At 35.7% G+C, this 9,436-nt stretch overlaps 1 long non-coding RNA gene across 1 annotated transcript; it reads right to left on the bottom strand.

Moving 5' to 3' along the window:
* Window positions 1–98: 98 nt before the first annotated feature.
* Window positions 99–7,690, bottom strand: LOC147652376 (uncharacterized). The gene is made up of 4 exons (XR_015288695.1): window positions 7,612–7,690; window positions 6,753–6,821; window positions 2,766–2,868; window positions 99–2,540 (listed from the first exon to the last, which is right to left on the bottom strand). It is a non-coding gene; the product is annotated as an uncharacterized LOC147652376 (long non-coding RNA).
* Window positions 7,691–9,436: the final 1,746 nt, after the last annotated feature.

Below are 9,436 nucleotides of genomic sequence, written 5' to 3'. Positions count from 1 at the left end.
AAGATTGCAACAAATCCATACTCTTCCAGCCAATATAAAGTTTTACTCCAAGTCTGAAACAATGTTGGTTAAACATGCCAAAAGTCCAGTTTGAACTATTTTTGCTTCAAATGTGCACATTTATTACAGAATTAGATCACTTAAACCTTGGCTACAGGTCAATAGCTCCAAAATATTTTTTAATTAAACCCCATTTTAAAATAGGAATGGCTATAGCAATAATATAATTAAAGTGCTTAGTCTTCAGCTTTTACTACACTGACTATAAGGTGAGAAAAATTAGGATGGAAGGAATTATTTTAATAAAGAACATAGTCAGTGATAAGTGATAACATTGTACATTTCAGTCTTTCTTAAAAAGCTGGAGTAGAAAATGCCACTAACAGCTGTTGTAGATTGGGAATACTGGTGGGTATTTCTATATACATATTTCTAAGAACACTTTCTGCTTGTACATTTTTTTCTGCACAACCATAAGTAACCATTCTGAATCACTGATTAAGAAGTTACATTAGGAGAATGTCAGTCTGCAAAGATAGTTTCTAATTTCTAATATTTGCTGTATGAATACACTTGGAAATGTTTCAGACAACTTCATGCTACAGAACAGCAAGGGATAAAAACAATTATAATTGAAGTTTACTGTGGACTGTAGAATGACAGAGAAACATTATTTTGATCAATTAAGCATGAAAAATAAATGTTTCAGCAGTATATCCAAGAACTGGACTACATGATTTTACAAGTCCTGATAAAGATTAGTGTCTAAACTTTCACAGGTTTCCACAGTCTCCTGCTACCAGAGTCCAGAAATGAAAACATCTTAAGTTTGTCCTGAGTTGCTGATTTGACCAGAACAGGAAATACTGAAAATCATAAAAATGCCAGTTTCATGAGTTTTCCATACAAAAACATTTTAGTTGGATCCAAAGGAGCTTTCAGACTGCCCTGTGCTTAAGTAACTCAACTTCTGAGGGTTCTATGCTCAATTTCAGCTTCCTGTTACATGTTCTGTGTACAGGTTGCTTCACATAGCTCCATAAATAAAAGTTTTCATGCAAGAGAAAGACAGGTGAACCTCAGTTAAGCAGTATATTAAGATGAAAACAGAGACCTTGAAGTATTTGGAGGGGAGAAGGAGGAGCAGGGAAGAAAGCTTTTAAACACAATTAGAATTTTCATTACTCAAAGACTATTGGTCATATTATACTCAAGTCTGATATGGACAACATAGCTGGAGAATGAAATGAGACATTGTATTTTGGGTCCCTAAAAAGAGCTGTATTACCAGATGAACTCTTCCAAACACAAATTTATAAAAGAAATCATCTACTAAAATGAGTTTAAGTCATTTTGCCAGTAGCACTAGATACTTCAGAAAATGCTTGGGGTTTTTTTTCCCCCCCTCCTAAATAAAAATCAAAAGAAAAAACAGATTGTGCTTAGGTCATTTCAAAAATCTATCAATATTCAGTTTTGATAGGATCATTGGAAACTAATCCTGTTTACTTTATATGTTTCAAGAGTAATGTGAATGTCCCTCTTAAACTGCAGAGAAAATGGAACTAAAAGGAAACATTTAGAAAGCACACAGACTGAGCTTTCAGTGACTTTGAATGGTCAGTCACATGAGGCCAACAAGGAGAATGTTTCCATTTAGGTGTATCAGTCTCCTAATAGCAGAAATAAACAATTAGGAGTTGAACTAAAATCTGCAAATCACTTAGACACATAACTTGCTGTGTACACACACTACACACCCAGAACAAGCAGTTTGTCCCGTAATTCTTGGCAGGTATCAAAACTCCAAATAATGGTTAGTGTAACACCATCCCAGGCTGAAGCAGCTAATTGGGTAAATATTCCTTGTGCTGAGTGAATGATGTGCTACTCACAGCATCAGCACCTCCCTTCAGATGGATCCCCCAGCACGAGGAGCTCACGTAGAGCAGGGAAGTTGGCAATATGTTAATGCACTCGATGAGTGGGGAAAGGTTCTGTTGTTGCCAGACCTTTGACTTGAACTTGATAGGGCTGATTTGGCATCCAGAGACTCGTTACATTCATCAGGAGGTGAAGCTTCACAACAAAGATAATGTGGTGGAAGCAATTAGTATTCACAACATCAGTAATAGGTCTTCAGCATCTGACTGTGGGCTAAGCAAGGCTTTAATAATATTTGGTATGTAACACGCTTTTTAAAAGTAAATCATGAAACTATTTTGATTTTATGCTGAAATATCACCTGGTTTACATGTAGAATTTTTTTTTTTAAATGTACTCCGGTTTTTTGTTTAAGGTTCACAAATTTACATTTGAAAGCTTTTCTAAGCTTTCAAAGAGGTTAAATACATTTGCTTTCAATTAAAGTGCATGATAAAGTGGCACAAGCCAAGTTTCTCCTTTTCTTCAAGAGTTCAAATGAAGTTCTTCACGTTTGCAATTTATGGCATCCAATTCTGCTATATAGCTCAGCCAGAAGTCAAGAAGAGGATAGCAGTGGCAATTTCTGTCCCATTTCCATCTCTCCAACATGGTCCCTGCCAAGAAATAAAATTATTACTCGGTGCTAGCTGATAACTTGGTTTCCAGGACCATGTTTTGACCCTTCTCCCTAGAATTTGGATCTCAATTTCCATTTGAATTTACTCCCTCTGCTGTCAGTCGAGAGAACAGCCAGCAATTCTCCCCTTTTGGACGGTAATTCTCCCTGTTTGGTCCATGTGGGCAGTCCAGTTCAAGGTATGGCAAAGGCCCTGCTTTACCCCATTCACATTCTAGAAGAGTGGAAAGCCAACAGGGAAATGGAGGATCTCATCAGCTCCATGGCTTCAGAAAATGTTTCATCAAGAAAATGCTTCTGTAAGGCTGTGGAGAAATGGGAGGAAAGAGAGAGAAAAAAAAAGAAAGATTAAGTCACAGAATCATTCATGGTGCAAGGTATAACTTTTTAAATTCTGTTTCTTTTTTTTTTCTTTCTAGTTTTGATTCTGTTGTGTTTCTGCTGCACTTCTCTTCACTCCTGGATTTCTCAGCTTCTCTGAGCTGAGCTCCTTCTGGATATCCCTCATGGGTAGTTCTGTTTATCTCAGTTCTCTGGGTCAGGACAAAAACTCCAAAGCCTGTTAGGATCTTGTTCCTTGTGTTTATTAGGATGTTATCTCAAAACTTGGCAGGTCTCTCCAGACTTTTGCTCAGGTTCAATTCATTCTGCCCTTTTGGATCACTTTGGGCTCTGAAGGCACAGAATGGCCCTGAACTACGCAGTTCTTTTATTCTTATACTTCTTTTTATTCAATTAACAATAGACCTGTAAATTATTTTTCTTAATGACCCAATGACCCAACACCTGTGTGCTGCACTGTGACACTTTCTATCCAATTACTCTACTACCCAAAAACCTCTAGGAGAAGAAGATGAAGAAGAAAGAAGAAGGAAAAGAGACAACATTCTAAATCTTCCATCTTGTCATCTGCTTTCTAAACTAAACTCTAAACTAACTTTTTCACCCAGTGACTTAAAAAACTCTCTAATTTACACACTCACACTTTTAGCTTTTCTATCTAACTTTCACAGTTGTTTTCATGTAACGCCATGAAAACATGCCCATAAATTTCATGTTCTATGAAATTCAGTGTTCTCCTGGATCTCAGAGTCAGGTATCAGAGACAAGGGCACACACTCTGTTTTAGACTCCAACGCAAGCAACTTTAGGAGTTTATCTACTCCAAAGTTCTGTTCAGAGCTGGGACAGCCCTGACTTCAAACCTCGTTGCTCAGTCATGAATTCTTTCATGTCCTGAGAATCTCCAAGGTCTGAGATTCCATAATTCCCTTTTGGTACCTTGTTTCAATGTTTAATCATCCTTAATGGGAACACTTTTCATCCTACAATCACTAAACATCCTCTTTCAAACCTCATCTTTCATTCCTCCAGCACTGACCTCCAAAGAGCCTCACTATTAACCTCCCACAGGTAATGCAAGGCTCCATTAGGTGTTCCAAAGCTACCCAATGAAACGGGACAGGAACACAGGGCTTCATTACAGAGGGGAAAAAACTCTTAGAAATTAAATCTAATCATTGAATCCTGATTTTGAATGAAAGATATTTGGAATAAAATCCTAGAACCAAGTGATTCTATGCTAATATAACCTGTTCTAACTTCAGCCTTGCCTGGGAAAACCTACTGATGGAGGTAATTTATCAGAACATCTGAATAGCTGTAAAGAGGTATTTTAAGTGAATAAAGTTTAGAATCAGATAGAAGTGGTAGCAGTTTCAAACAGGTTTATAGTTTAGGAATTGACTGTTATTCAGTCATATTTCTATATAATATTCTGATATCATGTATTTCTATACAATATTTCTGATATTCAGTTATATTTCTATTCCTTAGGTATTTACAAGGCATTCATAAGGACAGTAAATAGTCTGAAATTCCAGTGTTATTTTCTGCCATGTCTTTTTCAAGGAAGATTAGTCAGAAGTTTTCAGTTCTATCTTTACTTTTCCTTATGACTTTCATTCAGCACCTTACACTTCCATGACCACAGGGCATAGACATCACAATTCCTTCCAAGCACAGTAAAGATTTCTCTGTCACTTGATCAGAGTACAGGGATATAAGGCATCTAATAAAAGCCCACAGGGAAAAAAAAACAATTAGAGAATAAAAAGGGTTTATTCACTATTTAGCAGAGCAAAACCTTGTAATATTCCAAAGTATATTTGTATATAATGTATATAATATTACAAATTTGTATATAATATAATGTATATAATATTACAAAGGAAAGGCTTCAAAAAGAATGCCAGTGCAGTCAAATCAAAACTGTAGGCAGTAAAAGTTTTTTCATATTTTTTTATATTAACAAAAATGCTCTGGTTAATGTGTTTAACTCATAAATGGGTCTTAATTATTTTCCTCTATTATGCTTTCTCCTGTTCAGAATGCCTTGACTGTTGAATGATTATACATAAAATGCAACAGCATGATGGAAAATCAAACTTGAATTTTGCAAAACACTGAAAATCTCCTGGTATAAATGAAATTAGTAATCTTCAGGGAGAAATTTAAATTGTTCCACATTCTGCAACAGATCAAGAACACAGAGGTGTACACAACAATGCTTCTAAATCTTAGCAGAAACATGCTGAACTCTACAAAAACCCAAAAGCAACTCTCCCCCCAGGCCTCTAAAAAAGCCCCAAAACATCTGATAAAATTCTGAGAGATTATATCAGCTGATGATTGTCTATCCCAACTTGCTGGTTTAGAGATGATCTTCCTCAGTGACAAAAGGACAACAGGCTGTAATTGTCAAGGTTAGCTACAATCCCAGGCTTATACACAAGGATTATACATCCTGAATTCTCCTCTGCTGGATAGGTTTTATTTGGCAATAAAAGATTAAAAGTAACAGCCAGGGGCTCAGCTCTAATACCTAAATCTGAAGACATTTTTAAAGTACACACATCCAGAGCATGCATCGGAGCCGTTTCCCCTCTTAGTGTAATCCTCTTAGTGTTTTCTGTACCTCACTGAACTTGAAGCTTCTGAGAATAAAAATGTATTTTATCTGGCACCTTTATCCTAAATTTAGCTTCAAAGGGTCCCTCTTGAAGATACCACATCACAGTTTATGATACAGTGCTAATTCCAGATGCAAATCTGTTGGATCCTTTCATCCTGTTTTCTAATATCAAAGCCAGAACATACAAGAAAAATTTCTGGTTTTAAGTTTGTATTAGCTATTACTTTCATGGTATAACATATTTGAACTTGGAATATTCAAATGTTCCAGATCATAAAATGGCTCTGAGATATATTAAATCACAATGAGGTGATAAAATATAAAACTACTGCATAATAAACAGTGTTTAAGTTGACTATTTTCAAAAACTTGCTAAGCAAATTTACTATTCTGCTTCCAAAATGAAGTAAAACTCAAATATTCAAGTAATGGAGGTACTAATCACTACTTCTGTATGCATCCTCCCTGTGTCCCACTGAGAAGGGGGCCCAGCAGTCCCAGTGCTGCCTACCAAGATGTACAGTTATGGAATCAGACTGGGAATTTCTCCAAAAGGGATTGTGTTGATGTGGCCATGGTGACAAACTGCTGGGTAAAGACCCTCTAACCAAAAATGGGCACATTCCTCCAAGACAAGTCAGCTGGCTTCTCCACTGTGGTCAGGAACAGCCATGGAAGTGAGGCTCACCTCACATCACTTGAGACAGCAACCTCTGAGCCAAGCCAGCTCTCCAGCTGCTGAGAAATAAACACCAGTGGAGTGCACTGCAGAAAACCTGCCCAGAAATTGACTTCAGGATGAAATTGATAGCTCTTTACAAATGTGTACTCACCTCAGTTAAATATAGAAAAAGCCCAGATAACCCACAGTAGAGAACTACTTTATGCCACTATGGTTATCAATTCTAGTTCAGTACCTGTTAGGGATAAATGGCCTCTTAATTTGACATGAGTTTAATTTGTAACTAAGAAACATTGTGACTACCTGTTACACGTACAAGTATGAGGCCAAATAATTGTATAAAAACCATATTTGCTTGTGCAAATCTCAACTGTTCTTAAAAAAGACAGCCAGTGAGCAATAGCAACAAAAGACTTAAAAATTAATTTGGGTTATTACTGTGGTAGATAATTTTCTTTCTTGGCTAGTACTTAAGACTCAAAATGTACATATAATAGTACTTATATAGATCCTAATTCTCCAAAATCACATGCACTTATGGCTGCTTGTCATCCTGGAAATGAGTGAAGTTGCTCAAATGCCTGGTGTTGACTGCTCAGAACCTGGATGCCCAAACAGAGGATCGAGGTTGTATCAGGGACAAAAGCACACATAAGATATCACAAGGCATTAATAAACTCGTGTAGCCTCAGGTTTATCCTATTGGTAATTTTTGCTCAAGATAATTTTTAGCAAATGCCAAAGCAAGTGTCATTTTGTATCTCAATTTCCATTAAGCATTGAATTGAAATAACCTATTAAACTGCTGTAATCAGGAATGGAGATCACATTCCTATTTATTGTAGGACACACCCTGTTATAAATTTAGTTTTTAATCAGATTTTCATTGTTTCAACAGGTATAAAAATTAGTTGCATTATGATACATTCTTTCCAGTCACCAATTAGCACCAATAGGGAAATTCATTCTCGAGACCAGCTTTTCAGTGTTTGAATTTTTTCTTTTAAGTTTCTTTCTCCCCCCTGTTCCCCTAAGCCCAATTACTCTATTATATCAGAGAACTTTGACAAAGTAAGAATTAATGCACTTGTCACATCCAATCAGCAAATAAAAATTAGGGCTCAGAAAAGTTGTATAAATAAACTGTAACATCACCGTTTCCAGGCACAGTTGCTCTGCCAAAGGTCATCCTCAGAACATGATTTAAGGGAGACCTGGATATAGAAATCACATCAAAGCTGACCTTTGAGTAAAATCAAACAGCTGCAAAGCCAGTAATGAGATTATCTGTACAGAGCCAGTCCACATGGCAGCGAGTGCTCTGCAGAGTGAATTAAGAGAGGAAATACCAACACCTGGATTGCATTTTTATGTGCTGGGCAGAGAACTCACAACCTGATACTTGTCTGAGATTAGTTCACGTGCTTCCAACTCACACACCCAGCAGCCAGGTTTCTGTCTTCTTGAACCTATAGGTTGTGAGGAATAATTCCATGAGATTGATATCTTTGTGCTAGATTTATACTGTCAGAAATGAAAACTGTTTGTAAAGAGACACATTTGAACTATATGGTGGTGTTTACACCAGTGATAAAGGTGATGATTGGCTACTACTTATGATTTATAAAAATCATAAATGTCTTTAGGGAATTATGAATATTCTAGAATTATTTACCTGAATTCAATGAAGAAATTTCCACTGAAGACTGTTAGTGTTCAGTGACCTATTACAGTTACATATCTGAAAATATTGAATCTGTTAAAAAAGTAGGAACAATGTGTTCTCTTTTAATTAAGGGATATTTTAAGAGATTTGTCCTAAAATTCATTGATTTGTTTCAGATACAAGTCAGAGCTATGAAAAGTATTATTCAGATAAATTCTAATAAATAATTTTCTATGTCTTTTCCTTTAACATTTTCCACTGTGTACATTTTATTGTATTTTGTGCCTAAATTATTTCCACCACACTGGCATTTTTTTTCCTGCTGTGGATTTGGGTATTTCAGGCAGATAATCAGAAAATAAATGTTTTGGGAGCTTCTTTGGGTTTTTTGGGTGAGGAGGCTTTTTGTTTGTTTTTAAATCCTCTTTTTTTTCCCTTGTAATTATGTGGTATGTTTGATTTTTACTGCAGGAATACTGTGAAAGCAGCCTAACTTAAAAACTAAACAAACCCACTTTTAATTAGCTGTGGTGAAATAAGCCAGTATTAGTTGTCAGTTTGACCTTACAGTAAGATTCAATGGACTGAAATATAATTTCATAACACACTAAAAGAAACACAGCAAAATGTGTAAAACATAAATGTATAAATTGTACAAAACAGAACAAGTTATTTGCTGAATACATGAATTTCCTTCTGAGTAAATTGATGGGATAAGAGACAGGAGAGACAGGGAAAGACTGTTTTTGAAATTAGAATACTATAACTACTCATTATAAATCATGTAATAGTCCACCTCTGATTTTCCATTGAGTTAGGAACTAATTTATTTTATTGCTTTAACACAGGTCATTTGAGTATGGATAACAGAACATCCAGAGCAATCCTTTCCTGATGTAAGAAAGAGTCAGACTGGCTTATATCAATTATGAAATAAAAAAATAATTGTTTCAGTTAGAATCTGTTCTGAACAATGTCTGGAAGATTTGCCACTGAGTAATTTTTATCTTTCTTTCCAATTCTAATTAATTCTGAATTTACCCATAGGATTACTGAATGTAGATTTAGGACAGGAATTAAGGAAAAAAAAAAATCAATTAGCTTGATCATTTGTGTGATCAAATATTCAGATCACAGCCAGGCTTTTAAAGGTAACTCATTGTCTAGGGATTCAGACAGGTACCAAAGAGCTCCTTCAAAAGTGCCTTGTTGCTTAACACATTTAATTTCAGCAGATGTAGGCATTTCACTGCAGCACTAAAGATTAACAAACAGGAAAAACCCTCAAAAAATAAAACAACTAAAAATTAACAAACAAACAAAATACCTCAAAAAATAAAACAAACCAGCAAGTGCCTCTCACCCCTCATAGAGTGCCATTTTCATTTAAATGGACCACCCTACAAAATTATTTAATTGCTTCTCTTGAACTTGCTTTCATCCAAGATTTTAAGAAATTAACTTGGCTTTGATGCTTTTCTTCACTTTCATTCAGCTTCTGAGGAACAATGAAGATAATTAGTGTATGATTCAATTTCAACCTAAGAAAAC

This window comes from Cyanistes caeruleus, chromosome 6 (assembly GCF_971803275.1).
Source record: "Cyanistes caeruleus chromosome 6, bCyaCae1.hap1.1, whole genome shotgun sequence".
Taxonomy (NCBI): domain Eukaryota; kingdom Metazoa; phylum Chordata; class Aves; order Passeriformes; family Paridae; genus Cyanistes; species Cyanistes caeruleus.
This window is presented reverse-complemented; position numbering and strand designations above follow the sequence as displayed.